General features: G+C 46.8%; 1 pseudogene; it reads left to right on the forward strand.

The window, feature by feature from the left end:
- LOC135197138 (protein PAT1 homolog 1-like) overlaps nt 1-20,304 on the forward strand; it is a 91,135-nt pseudogene that overhangs the window by 40,557 nt on the left and 30,274 nt on the right.

Genomic DNA, 20,304 nt, shown 5'->3' on the forward strand with positions numbered 1-20,304 from the left:
TCAAAACACAGAACTCTGATCTCCAACAGCACCAGCAGACAACTCAGAACTCACCAACAACCAGTCCAACTGTTAACCATCCAACCACCAATTACCCTCTCTCTCTCTCTCTCTCTCTCTCTCTCTCTCTCGCAGATGTCGTCAAATGGAACTCCATATTTCCTCCCTCGTTACATTTGACAATGTCTCCTTACACTCACAACACCCACACTAAATAGTCTTCCGCAACACCCACAGACACTCGGACGCAGGTCCCCTGGATCTTGTTTGAGGGCCCTCATACACACTTAGTTACACCGCCATCCACTTCTCCCAGACTACTTCCAGTCAGACTACCATTACCATCCTCCCAAATCCCATCACTATCTCATCTACCCCTTCCAACTCTTGTCCGAATATCTCTCGTAACTCTGCCACCAAATCACTTACCTCATTTACACTCCTGCCAAACTCCCGAAAAGACTCATTCATACTGCCAACTACATCCTTACCATCTGATTCCCTTCCTGGTGAAACTTCACTAAACCCTGACAATTCAAACCCACACGCTATACGTATAATTCCTCCCCTCAAAGTTGTCCGTATTACATGCCTTATCCACTATTTTTACCCTAACACTAACCCTTCTATCATGCAGCTCACGTTTCTCCCTTTCATTCCCTTTCTTTACCTTCTTCTGCTTTCTTCCATACTCAACCAACACTAACTGCCATCTTCCAGACCCATTTGCTCACTGAGACTCAGCCTCACTTTATTCACCGCAACCACTCACCCATCGCACTCTCCCAAACATATTGTCGCATACTACAGGACCCGCCCAACTGAATCCCCTTTTCACTAAGTTTCCCGAATTCCCAGCCTGGCTCATCCTCTTTTGCCTACACACACTCGCCACATGACCTTCCAATCCACATTCAACACATTTTGCACGCTGTTCTTTACACATCCTAGAATAATGCCCATTCTTCCCACAAACCACGTTCATACAGGTACCCCGACATCCACTAGCTATGTGCCCTACCTGTCTACACCTATAAGATTTAAGATCCCTGTCTTTCTTACACTTGCTCACTAAATGCCCCGTTTGCCACACCCGAAGCAGAGAAAAATAAAAACAAACCCAAAAAACAATTCTCTCTCAAAACACGTGTACTATGGCGCACAAAAGTTCGTTCCCTCCGCTGATCCAGAGCGACACGAATCCGCGACTATGAAACCCGAAACAGTTGAACAAGTAAACTAATTAAGCACCCAACAGATGTTGCACCGTCAGGCCAAGGAAGGAGGATTGGGAAGCAGGTATTTTTTTGAACAAAGAGTAAAGTCTCCATAATCTAATATCGTTAATTAAGGTGATGAGCGTGAAGTTTTTGTTGTTGACGATACTCGGGTTTGAGCGTAAAATGTGCAATTAAGGAAATATGTGAAATAAATAAGATAAAAGCTCTTAGGAAGTTAGTAATCATGTTTTTTTTTTTTTTTAATGTTTCCTATAGATTATTGTATCTTATCAAAAGACACGACTGTTCACAAGATCGATACAAATCTTTCACCAACAGTGTTATTGGTGTTGATCTGTTATCTGCGAGACACCCCTTATAAAAGAACTAACATCTATAGCAGCAAATTAGCAAAATTTTCAGTTCACTACGACTTACGTTATTTTGAGGTAGCAAACACAAACTGATATATATATATATATATATATATCTATATATAGTATATATATATATATATATATATATATATATCTATATATATATATATATATATATATATATATAAATATATATATATTTGTGTGTGTGTGTGTGTTTGTGTGTGTCGTGTGTGTGTATGAAGCTAAAAGGCCCATAAAATACTATTTTAAAGTTGCAAATTTCGAGTACTTCCTTCTGTGCTCCTGATCACTAGTAAAATATGCATAGATTAAACTATTCCCTGGTGATTTTTGGCCTCATTAACTCCTGTCTCGCAAACTCGTCCTCTTAGTATTGACAAAACGATAAAACTAATCAACCTCTGAGTAACTAACAAGATGTTCTCTTTCAATGGTAATTTTTATAAACATAGGTTGTAGCATGGGCAGTCCCCTATTCCCCCTTCTAGCAAAACTACACATGGAATATTTCGAAACAGAAATTTTGTCCTCTATCAAACCCCGCAACATGGTCTGGCTTAGATACGTAGATGATATTTTTACTTACCGGGATGATAGCTGGGAGATTTTCAATTCATTTTTCAATCAACTAAATTCGCTAGTTCCAACTATAAAATTTAAAACATAATGGGAAAAGGACGGGAAATAGCCGTTCCTGGACGTACTAATCATAAGAGAGCAGAATAGATATGCATTCACTGAACAGGGAAACCACCTTTCATTGTTTCATATATTCATTTCCTAAGTTACCACGATGTATCCGTAAATACCATGGTTGGGTGCAAACCTATTCCTCAGGGGGCTTAGAATGATTTCAAATGGGTACGTAGATAAAGAATTCAACACGATCCGCCAACACCTAATGCAACTGCTTTACCTACCATACATTATTGAGAAGGCGATAAATAAAGCGAATACAATATACTATAGAAGTCCCACTCCCAATAGACAAATAGACTTTATCAATAAATTGAAAATTCCATAAGATGGAAGCATTCAAAAAGCCACAGAACACTTTAGGTCTAATATCCTCTTTTATTTTCCATTATCCCAAATCCATCGGGAGTTCGCTCATTAACGTATACCTAAATAAAAGAGAAGAAGAAGCCGGGGTTTACAAGACACGTGTAGCAATTGTAATGAGATTTACGTTGGGGAAACCGGTATACCATCTCGCAAAGTTTAGCAGAACACAAAAGATCAGTGCGACATGCAACAGAGAACTCGGGGATTTTCCTACATATTAGGGACAAAGGCCATACTATGAACTGGAGTGGGGCGGAGCTGATTTTCAAAAGCAGCTGTCCGTACAAAAGGAAAATGCTGGAATCTGCTATCATCAATCAAACCAACAATATGAACCTGTCAGGAGGACACTGGAAATCGGATGACATCGACAAACTAAACCTTAGGCCGCTCCTATAGCAGGTGTCCAAGAACATCCGACCACTGGACGAGTCGCCAGACGTGAGTTAATGAGGCCAGAAATCACCATGGAATAGTTTAATTTCCACCCTTCCTGGGTCACCAACAGAGATTTACTGCCACACTTCATATGTTTTTGTATATATACTCCTGTAAGACATCCTATGTCCATATTTTACCAGTGATCAGGAGCACAGAAGGAAGTGCTCGAAATATATGGTTACAACGTTAAAATAGTGTTTTACGGGCCGTTTATCTTCATATTATACTGTTGTATTACTGTAAAAGGACATTCATATATATATATATATATATATATATATATATATATATACATATATATATATATATATATATATATATATATATACGCATATGAATATAGATATATATATTATTTGTTGGAGTTTCTCAGGAGTCTTTAAATGAGATGCAGTGCAAGCTTCTTCCCTTCATTCACACTAGAATGATACAGTCACAGATACAAGTTCAACAATGAAGACTACAAATCAATTTGAAGTTCTGTTAACAGCAACTGCTCTGGCTTTGGGTAGCTGACCAACTTTCGTCAGAGCTGTGCGGCAGCCCTTTCTTTTTCCAACTGGTGCTCTCCTTCGCTGCTGGGCTTCTAAAAGATTCTACAAAAGATAATGTCCACCTACAATAGGCGGGATATGCTTTTTGGACCTCCTGTTGGTCATTCATATTGGTTGTAGATTATCTAACGCCGTCCTTTAGGTATGATGGATTGACTTAATTCTCCCCTTGTGGTAGAACTTATGACGTCACCGTAACTGTTGAGTTTTCCGGCAAGAGTGTATAGGTCGGGTCATAGGTGAAGATTTTTATGGAACCGCTTTGATTAAAACTTTGTGCGTGTTGCGGCTGCTGATGGGGACTCTTCCTGTGACTAATTCTCTCTCTCTCTCTCTCTCTCTCTCTCTCTCTCTCTCTCTCTCTCTCTCTCTCTCTCACTGTCTTGTTTCTCCCTCTCTTTTATATTAACGCTGTTCCTAACTGACATTCTCTTAGCTATCATTACATATGGCAGTCCCCGGGTTACGACGGGTTCAGCTTACGGCATTCTGAGGTTAAGGTGCTTTTCAATTATATCCATCAGAAATTATTTCCAAGGTTATGATCTAGTAGAAGAAAAATGATGCCAAAAATGCAAAATAATCAATATTTGAAGGTTTTTTTGATGAAAAATGCAATAACAATGCAGTTTACATAGTTTTTAAACGTACCAAAGCATAAAAGTAGGTTTTCTTAGGATTTTTTATGATGTTCTGGCTTATGACAATTTTCGGCTTATGAACGCGTCTCAAGAACGGAACCCCCCGTCATAACCCAGGGACTGCCTGTAATACATTTTGCAGGATTGGGCCAATACCCATAGAGAAGGCAAGCGATTTGGGTGATAACACCCGATGCCTGTTTTTGGAAACTTACAAATTATGGGGGTAGTCTCTCGTTGGACGAGGGGTTTTCGCGCTCGGCCACCAATCTGGTGGTCCGAAGTTCGATTATCGGCTTGGCCATCGCGGAATCGGAGGAATTTATTTCTGGTGCTAGAAATTCATTTTTCGATATAATGTGGTTCTGACCCCACAGTAAGCTGCAAGTCCCGTTGCTAGCTGCCCAATTGGTTCCAACAACCAAAAAATAACTAAACCTTTGGGCCAGCCCTAGGAAATCTGCTTATCAGTTCAGTGGTCTGGTAAAACTAAGATATACTCAAGTTTTACAAATTATGGCTTTATGTAGCTAATTTTTAAAAATACTAACGCAAAATATAAGATGCAGATACTTTCACCAATGTAACAAATTCATATTCAATAAAAGCTAGAAAGAAAGAAGCACAGCAAAAATATCAATAATAGCACAGAGATAAAGACAAAAAAGTTTATAAGAGAGAGAGAGAGAGAGAGAGAGAGAGAGGAGAGAGAGAGAGAGAGAGAGAGAGAGTGATTGTTTGACAGTTTATTGCTTTTTTGGTGTGAGGTTCTAGCAACGAAAATGCGCTGTGAATTGAATAGTCTTTTACCTGTCCAATTGTTATTATTCTTAATGTAGAATGAAATGGTCATGGAAACTACTAATCCACAAACAATATTATGGTGTGGACAATTTTTTTAAACTAACAGAATAGCATATACAAAGGTTTAAGGATAACGCTGCCCATACCTGTGGTGAGAGGTAAACCTTTGATAGAAAGTGACTTGGGACACGCACATTAATGACAGTGACTTGTTCCCCACCTTACATCTACAGCTACTGACTTAAGCCACTTGATACCTGGAAATGTTGTAGAACAGAGCCTGACATCGACATCAGGAAACGTAACGTCATATTTACAGAATTCTTTACCATTATTCACTTCTTTCAATTGTGATCATAGCATACTAGTATTATTTGTATGGATGTTGTTCAGTGTTACCACAGGTTGATCTTTGGCTGGCTAGCATATATAAACCTTAAAACAGCATAAGACCTCTTTTCCTTTGCATGAGAAGGTTGCACAGGCTGGAATATTGAAAACGATCCAAAAAGTAGAAGAAATAGACCCTGATAAAATTAGTTGAGCTAAAAACATGCAGCCTAAGATCGGTCATATAATACGCAACCTAACTCACCAACTGCCAAGGTAGCAGATATTGGTTCCAAACCCTCCCCAACACAAGAACTAGTCAGGGAAGGGAGGACCACTGCAGTAGAGTTGACTTTCGTAAAGAGAGAAGTTAAATTCCTACAATAAACATATTCGCTGGCAATAGCTTTTGAAATATGCCAATCAAAATTGTCAGCGATAAATAATTCGTTTACACATTATAGCATTAGCTATAACTCCATCGGCACTGCAAAAACTACTTTGCTCTTTGAAACAGAATCTGAGTTGAGTTATTTTCTATTACAATGCATCGTGAAAACAATGAAGAAGATATAATTAAGAAAGATATTTTACGATTGCCCTGGTGATAAAAACGAAACTAATAAGATGAGGCTTGTTCACCATGGTATTAAACACACCATGGTATTAAACCAGAAAAAGAACTTGAAAGTCTCTCTCTCTTTCATAATTTTTTTATCTCTGTCCTATTATTGAATATTTTTTATCTGCTTCTGTCTTTCTATCTTTCTACTAAATACGAACTTGTTACATTGGTGAAATATCTTAATATTTCATATTGTGTTAGTATTTCAAGAAAATCACATACGGTATAGCAGTAATTCGCAAGTGAACTGAAAATTTTGCTAATTTGCTGCTGTAGATATTGGGTTTGATTGAAAATATGCAGCTAAGAAATATGCGAAATATATGAGAATAAAAGTGCTTAGGAAGTCAGTATTCAGAATTAGTATTTCCAATAGATTATCGAATCCTATCAACAGACGCGACTGTCCACAAGATCGAGACAAAGCTTTTCACCAACAGTGTTAACGGTGGTGTTCTGTAATCAGCAAGCCATCCATCATATATATATATATATATATATATATATATATATATATATATATATATATATATATATATATATATATATATAATATATATATATATACATGAGGTGTCTTGCAGATTACAGAACACCACCGTTAACACTGTTGGTGAAAGTTATGTATCGATCTTGTGAACAGTCTGTTGGTGCTTAATTAGTTACTTGTTCAAACTGCTTCGGGGGAGGGTTTCATAGTCGCGGATTCGTGTTCGCTCTGGATCAGGAGGGAACGAACTATTGTGTGCCATGGTACCAAAACACTTCTTCCTCTCACTATACTTTAGAGCGGTGTATTACACCATCATCACTAGCGAGAGACACGGATGATTACTTTTTATAACAGGAATTAGATAGTTTGCTTGAGAACCTACCTCGTTGCCTTAATTGACAGTAAGTCTCGGAATAACCTGCAGCGATGTGGACAGTCGCATCCACCGTGTAACGCTGTAATGAGTGTCACATTGCTAAAGAGGATGGAGAGAATTGGGGGAACTGTAGAATCCTTGACTGGAAGTGGTACCCCTACGTATAACTCATTAATGATATATTTTCTGTTTATCTCTATCTTATGCTGGCAATTTAGATGTACAGTAAAAGTAGTTACTTTTATAAGTGTAATAACAACAACAAGGGCGCATTCACAACAAATGCGCCAGTCGAGTCGACAATTGCGGACCTCACCAGCCCGCCCTGGGACGCCCTAGCAAGAAGAGAAAAGAGTACCTTAAAAGTAGTTACTTTTATAAGTGTATAACAAAACAACAAGGGTGCATTCACACAAATGTGATGCATTAAGTGGACCAATTGCAGGCCTTCCCCGACCGTCCAGGGACTCCTGATGGTATTGCCCATTCCCAGACACCAGGCGTGACTTGCTCACCCACCTCCCAGGACACCGCTTGCACGTTCCCGGGATGATGGGCGGGTGAAGCCCTCCAGGTATCCCGGGACTGAAAGCCAAAGCCAACCCAGGTGTCAAAGGACAGGCAGGTGAGGCCCGCCAGGTGTCCGGGACGGACGGGCGAGGCCAGACAAGTTTCCTAGGACAGCAAGGCCTAGCCTGCCCGTCCCAGAACTTCTGGCGGGGATCGCCACCATTCCAGGAACACCTTGCGGCCTCAGCCACCCGGAACCTGAATGCGAGAGGGGGCATCACCCCCACCTGTCCCGGGACACCTGGCAGACCTTGCCCACCCATGCCCGAGAAACCTGGCGGGCCGCACCTGCCCAACCCGGGACACCTGGCGGGCCATGCCAGCCTGTCCAGGGACACCTGGCGGGCCTTGCCCCCCACCCGTCCCGGGACACCTGGCGGGCGTCGCCACGCCGTCCCGGACACCTGGCAAACCTTGCCCACCTGTCACAGGACACCTGGCAAACCTGCCCACCCAGTCACAGGACACCTGGCGGGCTTGGCTCGACCGCCTGTCCCGACACATAGCGGGCCTCGCCCTTCCAGGCGTCCCGGGACGCCTGGCAGGCCGCCGCTGCCCGCCCGCCAGCCTGTCCTGGGACGCCTGGAAGGCCGCGCCCGCGCCCGTCCCGACGCCTGGCGGGCCTCTGCCCGCCCCGTCCCGGGAAAGCCTGGCGGGCCTCGCCCACCACCTCCCGAGAAACCTGGCGGGGGCCCGGCTGACCAGTCCCAAGACATGGGGGGCCTCACCTGCCCCTTCCCGGAACCCGTAGCTCGCCCACCCGTCAAGGCCCGCACCCACCCGTACAGGGACGCCTGGCAGGCCGCACCGCCCCCCGTCCGGGTTAGCCTGGCGGGCCTCGCCCGCCCGTCCCAGGACGCCTGGCGCCTCGCGCCCGTCCAGGACGCTGGCGGGCCTCGCCCGCCCGTCCCGGGACGCCGGGCGGGCTTCCCCCGCCCGTCCCGGGACGCCTGGCAGGCCACGCCCGCCCGTCCCGGGACGCCTGGCAGGCCTCTGCCCGCCCGTCCCGGGACGCCTGGAGGGCCTCTGCCCGCCCGTCCCCGGACGCCTGCGCCTCTGCCAGCCCGTCCGGGGAAGCTGGCTGGGCCTCTGCCCGCCCGTCCCGGGACACCTGGCAGGCCTCCCATGCCCCTTCCCGGAACCTGTAGCGGGCCTCGCCCACCCGTCAAGGCCTGCCCGCCCGTCCCGGGACGACTGGCGGGCCTCGCCCACTGTTCCCAGAAACGGGCGGGCGAGGCCCGCCAGGTATCCTGGGACACCTGGCAGGCCTCGCCCACCCATCCCGAGAAACCTGGTGGGCCCGGCTGAACAGTCCAAGACACCTGGGGGGACCTCACCTGCCCCTTCCTGGAACCCGTAGCAGGCCTCGCCCACCCGTCAAGGCCCGCCCACTCATCCCGGGACGGGACACGGGCCTTCCCCCGTCTCGGTCCTGGGACACCTCGGCGCCCCCAGTGGCCTCGCCCGCCCGTCCCGGGACACCTGGCGGGCCCTGCCGACCAATCCCAAGACACCTGGGGGGCCTCACCTGCCACTTCTTGGGACCTGTAGCGGGCCTCGCCCACCCGTCAAGGCCTGCACACCCATCCCGGGACGCCTGGCGGGCCTCGCCCACCCGTCCCGGGACGCCTAGTGGGCCTCGCCCGCCTGTCCCGGGACGCCTGGCGGGCCTCGCCCGCCCGTCCCGGGACGCCTTGCGGGCCTCGCCCGCCCGTCCCGGGACGCCTGGCGGGCCTCCCCCACCCGTCCGGGACGCCTGGCGTGGGGGCCTCGCTTCGCCCGTCCCGGGACCTGGCGGGCCCTGCTGACCAATCCCATGACACCTGGGGGGCCTCACCTGCCACTTCCTGGGACCCGTAGCGGGCCTTGCCCACCCGTCAAGGCCTGCCCACACATCCCGGGAAGCCTGGCAGGCCTCTGTTTAGCCCGTCCCCGGGACGCCTGACCCTGCCTCCCCGGGACGGGGCCCCCTGGCGGCCCTCTCCCTCCCGTTCCCGGGGACGCCTGGCGGGCCAACTGCCCGCCCGTCCCCGGGACGCCTGGCGGGGCTCTGCCTGCCTGTCCCCGAGACCGCATGGCGGGGCTCTGCCCGCCCTTCCCAGGACGCCTGGGTGGGGGTCCTTCTGCCCCCCGCCCCGTCCCCGGGACGCCTAGCGGGCCCGCGCCCGCCCGTCCTCCCGGGACCCCTGGCGGGCCCTGCCGACCAATCCCATGACACCTGGGGGGGCCTCACCTGCCACTTCTGGGACCTATAGCGGGCCTTGCCCACCCGTCAAGGCCTGCCCACCCATCCCCCGGGACGCCTGGCGGAACCTCTGCCGCCCCGTCCCCGGGAGGCCTGGCGGGCCTCTGCCCTGCCCCGTCCCAGGGACGCCTGGCGGGCCTCGGGACGCCTGGCGGGCCCTCTGGGACGCCTGACCGCCTGTCCCCGGGACGCCTGGCGGGCCTCTGGAAACCCGCCCGTTTCCCGGGACGCCTGGCGGGCTGGCGGGGTCTCGCCCGCACGTCCCCGGGACACCATGGAGGGCCACTGCGCGCCCGTCCCCGGGACACTGGCAGGGCTCTGCCCGCCCGTCCCCCCCCGAGACGCCTGGCGGGGCTCTGCCCGCCCGTTTCCCAGGACGCCTGGCGGGCCTCTGCCCCCCCCGTCCCCGGGACGCCTGGCAGGCACTGCCCGCCCGTCCCCAGGACGCCTGGCGGGCCGCTGCGCCCGTCCCAGGGACTCCTGGGGGCCCCTCTGCTCGCCCGTCCCCGGGACGCCTGGCAGGCCTCCTGCCCGCCCGTTCCCGGGACGTCCTGGCGGGCCTCTGCCCGCCCGTCCAGGGACGCATGGCGGGCCACTGCCCGCCCGTCCCGGGACGCCTGGCAGGGCTCTGCCCTTCCCGATCCCCACCGAGACGCCTGACGGGGCGGTCTGCCCGCGCCCCACGTTCCCGGGGACGCCATGGCGGGCCTCTGCCCCCCCGTCCCCGGGACGACGCCTGGCGCCGCCCTCACCTGCGACTCGTCCCCAAGGGACGCCTCTGCCCGCCGCCCCCGGGACGCCTGGCGGGTTCTGCCCCCGTTCCCCGGGACTGGCCCGGGCCTCTGCCCCCCCCCGTCCCCGGGTCGGACGCCTGGCGGGCCACTGCCCGCCCGCCCCGGGTCCCTCTGCCCGCCCGCCCCCGGGACGCAATGCGGGGCTTCTGCCCGCCGGTCCCTGGGACGCCTGGCGGGCGGAGGCCCGCCGGTCCCCGGGACGCCTTGGCCGCTCTGCCCGCCGGTCCCCTGGACGCCGGCGGGCGGAGGCCCTGCCGGTCCCCCGGGACGCCTGGCGGGCGGAGGCCCCCGCCGGTCCCCACCCCGGGACGCCTGGCGGGCGGAGGCCCGCCGGGTCCCCCGGGACGCCATGGCCGGGCGGAGGGGCCCGCCCGTCCCCGGGGTACGCCACCTCTGCCCGCCCGCCCCCGGGACGCCTGGCGGGCCGGTCTGCCCGCCGGTCCCGGGACGCCTGGCGGGCGGAGGCCCGCCGGTCCCCTCCGGGACGCCTTCCCGCGGGCGGAGCGGCCCGCCGGTCCCCGGGACGCCTGGCGGGCGGAGGCCCGCTGGTCCTCGGGACCGCCTGCAGCGGAGGCCCTCGCCCGCCGGTCCCCGGGACTCCTGGCGGGCAGGAGGGACGCCTGCGGGCGGAGGAGGGCCCGCCGGTCCCCGGGACGCCTGGCGGGCGGAGGCCCGCCGGTCCCCGCGGGACGCCTGGCGGGCGGAGGCCCGCCCGGTCCCCGGGACGCCTGACGGGCGGCGAGGCCCGCCGTCCCCGGGACGCCTGGCAGGCGGAGGCCCGCCCGTCCCCGGGACGGCTGGCGGGCGGAGGCCCGCCCGTCCCCGGGACGCCTGGCGGCGGAGGCCCGCCGGTCCCCGGGACGCCTGGCAGGCGGAGGGGCGCCTGGTCCCCGGGACCCCGCCTGGCAGGCGGAGGCCCAACGGTCCCCGGGACACCTGGCGGGCGGGGCCCGTAGGCCCACCGGCCGGTCCCCGGGACGCCTGGCGGGCGGAGGCCCAACCGGTCCCCGGGACCTGGGGGCTGGGGGGGGCGGGGAAAAGGGCATAAGGAGGCCCACCGGTCCCCGGGACGCCTGGCGGGCGGAGCCCACCGGTTCCCCGGGACGCCCCCCTGGCGGGCGGGACCCGCCCCTGGCGGGGGGATTGGCCCCCACCGGTCCCCGGGACACCTGGCGGGCGGAGGCCCGCCGGTCCCCGGGACGCCTGGCGGGCGGAGGCCCGCCGGTCCCCGGGACGCCTGGTGGGCGGAGGCCCACCCGTCCCTGGTACGCTGGCGGGCGGGAGGCCCGCCGGTCCCCGGGACGCCTGGCGGCGGAGGCCCGGCCCGCCCATCCCCGGGATGCCTGGCGGGCGGAGGCCCGCCGGTCCCGGGACGCCTGGCAGGCGGAGGCCCGCCCGTCCCCCCGTCCCCGGGACGCTTGGCGGGCCTTGCCCGCCCGTCCCGGGACGCCTGGCGGGCCTCGCCCGCCGTCCCTTAAGAGAGTAACACCTCTGTTTAACCTTAGAACCAGAATATGCCACTGAATCCTTTCAATTCTCCAGGGGCTTCTCTGAATCCTCTGCTTCTTATCCTGGCACTCCACAAATCTTCTCTGAATACTCTGCTTCTTCTTCTGACGCTCCCTGAATCTTCTCTGAATCCTCTGCTTCTCCTGCACTCCACCAATCTTCTCTCATCCCTGCTTCTCCTGGCACTCCACCAATCTTCTCTCAATCGTTTGCTTCTCCTGACACTCCACCAATCTTCTCTGAATCCGCTGCTTTTCCTGGCACTCCACCAATCTTCTCTGTATCTTCTGCTTCGAATCCTGGCACTCCACCAATCCTTACATTTACCTTTCCCTTTCAGGAATCAATAAAACTCTTACAAAACATTTTATACTTATTTCCCTCTAACTTTCATATCCTTCAACGATTAACAAAGCAAACTTATTACATATAAACATCAAACCTTCCATATAAATAAAGTATTGCAGTTCACTCCTAAAATCCATTGCAAACTAAAATCAATTCTAACACATGGATTTATGAAAGAAGTCCTTTAAATTCGAGTTAAACTCGAATTATTATGTAAATAACAAAATTGGCTGCAAAAAAATAATGTGTAAATGAAAATCGCAGTTTGTAAATAAACTTTATTGATTAAAAAAAAAAAAAAAACTTTCCATACAACAAACATTCTCCTCAAATTTTTGACATCTGAGCCCTCTTCGCAAGGCCAGCTTAGACTTGGTCGCGCCATTCCTTGAACATGGACAGCTGCTCCTTCATTTTCCAGGCATCTGTAATTTCTCTGGTGGTTCTTGAGCTGTCAAACCGATTTCTCCTTCGCTCCTCGCAGCTGTCGAACCTCATCTTCCAACTGGTCGTTCCGTTTCGCCCGTGGGGACACCTGTGTTTCCTATCCAGGCGACTTGAAGCGATGATCCCTTCTTCCTCTAGAAGGCACCTCAGCTCGTTTCTCTTCAGTTTCGCAACCTGAACTTCACAATGTAGTACACACGTTTCCTTCGTGAGATCTTCCACTTCCTTCTGCAGGAGCTGGAACCTGACCTCGGCGTCTTTCCTGTCGGATTAGCGCTTTTCGTTCCTGGACGAGCCTCGCCATCCGCGCCGCTTCTTCGGTCTATATCTGCACGTCCTTCTCCTTCTTCACTTGATCGTTCTCCTTCAGAAACAACGTCTCACCTTCGAATAAGTGGGTCCCTTTCTTGGACAGGCCTGTTGTTGCACACCCCCTGATTATCTGGATCACACGAGTGCTTTCTTCCTTTCGCCCGCCTTGCTGAATGTCTTCATTGTATCAAGCCTCTGTTGCAGCTGAAAATGATCCTGTCCAAGTTCATTGCTGCTCTCTCTGGTACTGTGTGGTGTCTCGCAAGGCCGAAATTCTCTCGTTCAATTCCATTTCCTTGGCCTGTTCACCTCCATCATCAGTATTAGGAGGAACCCTCACCAGTGAATAGGCAGCCTATAAACACATGACTATCCTTGCGTTAGACTTCTCTCCGTATTTCAGACAACATCTAGACAATAACGTCACACAACAGCTGCTGCCAAGGCAGGCCAAGTAAGGCCACAGTTTTCTTCAAACTGGAGTACCCAATTCATAGACTCTCCTCTATATCCCTCTTTTTCCTTCCCGATTTTCAATATTTCACAAGAGATATTTCGATTTATCAAAATATAGCAAGAAACATTCTGAAAGATTTCCAATCATGCCTTGTTTCTAGGTGTTATAAATTCTGCAGTTCTCTCTCTCTCTCTCTCTCTCTCTCTCTCTCTTTTTTACGGGATCTTTTGCAGTACGTATCTTTTTGTTTGGTCTCTTATCGTCTTATCTATTAAAATATATTTAGGGATTTTCCTTTATTTACCTTTTTGTCTACAAGAAAAAACAATACTAACTACAGGCGGGCAATTGGAACTGAGCAAAAAACAATGACCATTTTTCTAAGCTACGTTTTATTGTTATTGGATTTAACCAAATAACTAAAAGATACATTCTAAATGAATTAGCCGAGACATCAAGAGAATATTATATATTATATATAATAATCAACTACTCAACCATAATGATTTTCAAAAACTATAGGTAAGTTTTAAGATCTTAAATTTATATCATATGCATACAAAGAAAAGGTAAAACGAAATTTAATTATACTAAATTTTGTCCTATATAAAAGTGAAAATCAGGTAAAGGAGTACAATTTTATTTGAGCATAACTTGATTCGTAAATTGAAATCCAATATAGAAATAAAGCAGAAAATCCTAAACAGTCCCATTTCTATAGGCAACGCATTTGGTGTGAACGTATCCTTATAACACAAATGTAAATAATACTGTTTAATACGGTCGATAATGACAGCAATTAAATACTATTTAAAAACAAATACAGAGTCAATAATGTCGTCAAATAATAAATACAACAATGAAACGACATGACATGTAAGGTTAAGAAAATGTATTGTTAAAGCGTGCTTGATAAAGAAAAAAAAATATCTGCGTAAAACACGTTCCAGGGAAATCAAATACATAACCCACACTTCTGTTACATAATATAAACTGTAGATTCCATACCTGATCGTCTGTGAGGTCACAGATGCAGATGGAGGTTGGACATCTACTCATTGTATATTATCATAAAAATAATAATGATAAAATATTGACACTAGCTCACGTGTTTTTAGTTATGTTCCTTTTACTTGATTACCAGTTAATGCTAATGTTTTGGAAGATCATGCATATTTCATAGGTTTAAAGTGAAAAGTAATATTTATAGTATCTCAAAATTAATGAAAAAAAAGTGATATTGGTTCAAATTTATCTGCCAATTGTCGGAAAAATGTGATGGTTTTTTAGTTTAACATTTAGTCAAACTGAAATAAGCCTTAAATTTAAACACATAGAAGCTTTTGTAAATATCACTACTTTTATTTTGTTTTTTGTTTTATTTTGAAATAAAGGAATTACAAAACGCGCTTCATTCCAAGAAAGAAGGAAAACAGATTAAGGTAATAAAGTTGAGACAGAATAAGAGCACAGCAGTTAAGAAACTAAGGCTAGATTATTAAAAGGGGTCCAAAAGGTAGAAGAAATAAAGCCCTGTTATAGAATTAGTGGAGCTAAAAGCTGCAGCCTACGAATGGCCATATACTAGGCAACTTAACTCTCCAATGCAAAGGTAGAAGCTAGTGGCTCCTAACCCTCCCTAAGACAGGAAATGGTCAGGGAAACGGCAAGGAAAATGGCAGTTGACTTTACAGGAGAGAAAAGTTACCTTCCTACAAAAACATATTAACTCTTTTACACGTTTAGAATTGGCTATAACTACATCGGCACTAGAAAACTACTTGCTTCTTGAAAAACACAGAATTGAGTTAAGTTATTTCTATTACAATGCATCTTGAAAACAAGGATGAAAATATCCTTACTAAAGAAATATAGTAAAATGGATAATGACTCGTATTTTGCAACTGACCTGGTGCTAGGAAGAAATAAGAACACGAGGCTTCTTCACACCATAATCTAGAAAAGAACTTAATAAGTTATCTCTCTCTCTTTCTCTCTACTCATCTTTGTCTTGTTATATTCTGTGGTTCTGTCTTTCTCTTTTTTTTCCACCAAATATGAACCTGTTATATAGTAAAAATGGATAATGACTCTATTTTGCAACTGACCTGGTGCTAGGAAGAAAATTAAGAACACGAGGTTTCTTCACACCATAATCTAGAAAAGAACTTAATAAGTTATCTCTCTCTCTTTCTCTCTACTCATCTTTGTCTTGTTATATTCGTGGTTCTGTCTTTCTCTTTTCCACCAAATATGAACCTGTTATATTGGTGAAAGTATCCTAATATTTCATGTTGTTTTTAATTTAATTACTAAAATTTAGTAAATAAAGAAAATTATTATATAGCCCAAAATTTTTTTGTGTTATTGCCCACATCGCCCGCGCTTTCTCTATGGAGGTTGGCCCAATCATGAATTGTATAAGTAATAGACATGTATCTGTGTATGGTTGCTACCTCGATAAAGTAAGTGAACTGAAAATTTTGCTAATTTGCTGATATAGATGTTATATATACATATATATATTATATATATATATATATATATATATCTATATATATATATATATATATATATATATATATATAGAGAGTGAGAGAGAGAGAGAGAGAGAGACGAGAGAGAGAGAGAGAGAGGTGGCTTGCTGCTTACAGACACCACCGTTAACACTTGGTGAAAGTTTTGTATCGATCTCGTGGACAGTCATGTCAGTATATAAGATTTTAATAATCTATAGGAAATGCCATTTCATAAATACTGAGTTCCTAAGCCTTTCTTTTAGTCTCATATTTATTTCGCATATTTCCTTAAATGCACATTTTACACTCAAACCCAGTATCGTCAACAACAAAATGTTTACGACCACTCTCTTAATTAACGTTAATAAATTAAGGATACTTTACTCTATGCTCAAGAAAACTATCTTGCTGCCCACTCCTCCTTCCTTGTCCTGACGGCGCAACATCTATTGGATGCTCCGTTAGTTTAACTTGCTCAACTGCTCCGGGGTTTCATAGTCGCGGATTCGTGTTCACTCTGGATCAGCGGAGGGAACGACTATTGTGCGTGACAGTACAGTTGGACACAGGTTTACCTGGTACACCGTCTTGAGAGACTTCCCTCACCTCTCCTCCCCCCTCCCTTCTCTCTCTGAATGTTACTAGTTTAAGTATATTTTGCACGATTTTTTTTTGTATCTATCTATCTATCTAATCTAATAGTAATAATTTAAAATGTTGTATATATATATACGATTCACGCTGTTGTTACCTGCCATCAAGGCTGGCATTACGGTACGGTACCGGTAACGGTTGAATCTTTATAGCCTATGTGTACGGTACGGAATTACGCAACTACAATTTTTACCGAAGTACGGTACGGTACAATTCAGGTACGGAAAAAATGTGCAAATTCCGTACCGTACTACCTTACCTTAAGCAATGGATATATTACTTTTGGTCTACGTTGAAAAACAAGGGAACAATATTATTAATTATTAATAATCATAACATATTATTATTGCAGCAGCAGCAGTAGTAGTAGCTATTACATTTTTGTCTTAAGATCAAAAATTTTTTTCTTTCTTTAGTGACTATTGACTTGGGTTATGAGTAAATGATTATAATTATTGGAGTAAGAGATATCTGCATGTATGGTGGAGTAGTAGAACGATAGACACTGTGATTGATGGTAAATCTACTGTTATACTTGTGTTTAGTTACCTCCTTCGCAAGCTTCATTTGGACTCAGGGCATCAGCCATATGCTTTCATTACGAAGGTGAAGAAGAGATGGCCGCCTAGGAACATAGCTGTCGGCATGTTAATTACGTATTTCAGTTCGAAGACCTCCACACGAAAGACCACCCGTTAGGATAACGACGACATTCGACGAGCAGCATAAGAAAGATGCTTTTTACCCAATACTATTGCTATTCGTGAACGTCTGGCATTAAATGTTTCGGCATATGACGGTGCGAAGACGTCTGGATGAGGCAGGATTACCTCATAGAATTCCTGCCAAGAAGGAATTTCTCGCCGAACGGCATCGTGCTGATAGGCTTGCCTTTGTTCAACAATTTGTGGAGGAGCATATGGAATTTTGGTCTCGAGTTGTATGCAGTGACGAAAGGTCTTTTACTAGCAGAAGTCACGGCAGAATACATAACCGAAGACCGAGTAATATAAGGTGAGTTTCTATAATCATTAATAACAGTCAGACTATAATAATTATAAGCAAGGGTAATATTATAATCAAAAGATAATAATTTTGTCAATAACCATGTATTTTCCGCTAATTGAATTATATTGCCACGAGAAGTGTGAAAATAAAAAATTCTTCATTGAAAACCCCCCATTAGTTCTACTATGGCCAGCTTTCAGGCATTAATCAAATGCATTATTAATGTTATGAATAATCACGTAGGCAAATTATAATATAGAGTACAGCCTGTTACTGAATTAAAGAATATCATATCATAACGGACTGTTGCAGATTAAAGTTAATGCTATAAGTATTAATCCTTTGCAGATTAATAAACATTCTTAACTTATTCCAAGGGTTGTTACTTAGCATTTATTTCCCAAAACGATATAGCATTTTTTTTCCCTATTACGATAAAAGCAAAGCGTAAATTGTTAAAATTAGATTTTTTTTCCTTCAGATACTACAGAGGAAATTTACGAGGTGACCAGGAATGGGCACGTCACAGTAAACGTTTGGGGCTGGATCTTCTTACATTATATGGATGATATCACCAGGATTGAGTGGAGGTTCACTGGTGAAAAATACATTGAAATTCTTCGGGATTTCTAACTTCCTTCACATCAACAGCGGAACTTATTCCTCCCCACCTGCTCCTGTCATTTTCATTCACGACCGCTGCCCCCCCCCATTCATACGGCCAGAATAGTCCAGGAATGGTTTCAAGGTCGAGAGGATCTGCAGTTGCTTGACTGGCCAAGTAAGGATACAGACATGAACCTCACTGAGAATATTTAGGCTAATTTGGTAAAATGTTGGGAGCCTGAGAGGGAGATGAGACCAGATCAACTTATGAACCTCTGGGAACACAATGGAAACTCTTCCACAACCGACCACGATCGTCAGAAACCATGAATCTTCTATGCCTAACAGATTGTAAGAGGTGATCTAGAAGGAAGGTTTCTGGACTTCTCATTAATATTAAAAATAAAGGAATAAAAACTGAGTGTGTATATTTGGATTACCCCAATGCTTGGCCGCTGAACTTCCATGTCGTATGATGTAAAAAAAAAATCGTAAACAGACCTATGCATATCGTTTAGCTCCAGGTATTGATTATTATAATTTATTTATTAGAATGGTGAATTTGATATCTTAAAGGAGTTCAAATCTAAAGGGAATTTCGCTATCCTGATTGTTTCTCAAAATTATCTAAAAAGAGCAACCCTAGGACAATATCATCAAACTACATTTCTCCAAATAGCTCTTTCCACAATGGACAGGTAAACGACTGAAAGGGCTGTTTAACAATAGAGACGTCTTTCTCTTATACTCCACGAATGATAAGAGCGAAAGGAATTTCTGTCCGTATGACATTAAAACATGTATCACAATTAATATATTAGAAATATAAGCCAAGTAGATATGTTTATCCATATCATGTAATAATTATTGTAATGAAGGGCGTGTAGGGAATACCTCTACAGTATATTTCAAGAGGAATACAAACCCAACCATGAATACATGAAACCTCTGACATCAACAATTGTTTATCATTGGCAAACGAATTAAGTTTACCATATGGGAATGGTTAAAAGTTTCCACCAAGTTTGGGAGTCCTTCTTCAATTTCCATTACACGTTGTGGAATTTTCTCTGTCCCTAGTAGTTTCATTTTGATTCCTCAGTCTCTCTCTCTCTCTCTCTCTCTTTTCCTTCTATATGTATTTCAAATGGAGCTTTTCGTTAGCCATACGCTCTATCCACGAGCATATCTAGTACTTCGTCCACTCATCGGGGTCGCAACAGGCCCACCTTACCCCTAGACCCCCACCCATTTCAGTTGTAGCAAAGCCAGGCTGAGGACATCGGTACAGCAAAAGCAAGAAGCTTGTCAGTTTGAATTACATTTTAGAATTCCAAAACCTGTAAGACGGCTTAACAACAAGAACTAAATCCCCGACACCACTCCCCCCCACCCCGCCCCCGAAAAAAAATATATATGGCATATATTATTTGTTAGTCAAGATTAGAGGGTGTTAATGACATATCAAAACTGCATACTTAGCGCAGTGGTATTTCTAGATGACATGTCAATTTAAAGTAGCTAATATGAGAGAGAGAGAGAGAGGAGCTAAGGCGTCGACACTTTCAACTCGTTCACTTAGTGTTTGGGTATGTTTCAATGCTTCATATTATATTATTGGTAGGAAACGCACTGCAACCGATACTATAAACTTGGCTTTCATGATAAGGTTAAAATATCCTGCTATGATGTTCGTGATTCTCCAATACCAATGTAACTCTAAAATTTTGATCAATTTTAAGTATTGCGTAATGAATATGACCGATACATAATAACAGACACGGTGGTAAGATAACGCCTTAGACGAAAGTTAAATGGAATCTTAATAAACAAAACTTATATTAAAAGTAAGACAGTAATCTTAGTTACAGCGATATAACCTGTT

Source organism: Macrobrachium nipponense, chromosome 18, assembly GCF_015104395.2.
Source record: "Macrobrachium nipponense isolate FS-2020 chromosome 18, ASM1510439v2, whole genome shotgun sequence".
Classification (NCBI taxonomy): domain Eukaryota; kingdom Metazoa; phylum Arthropoda; class Malacostraca; order Decapoda; family Palaemonidae; genus Macrobrachium; species Macrobrachium nipponense.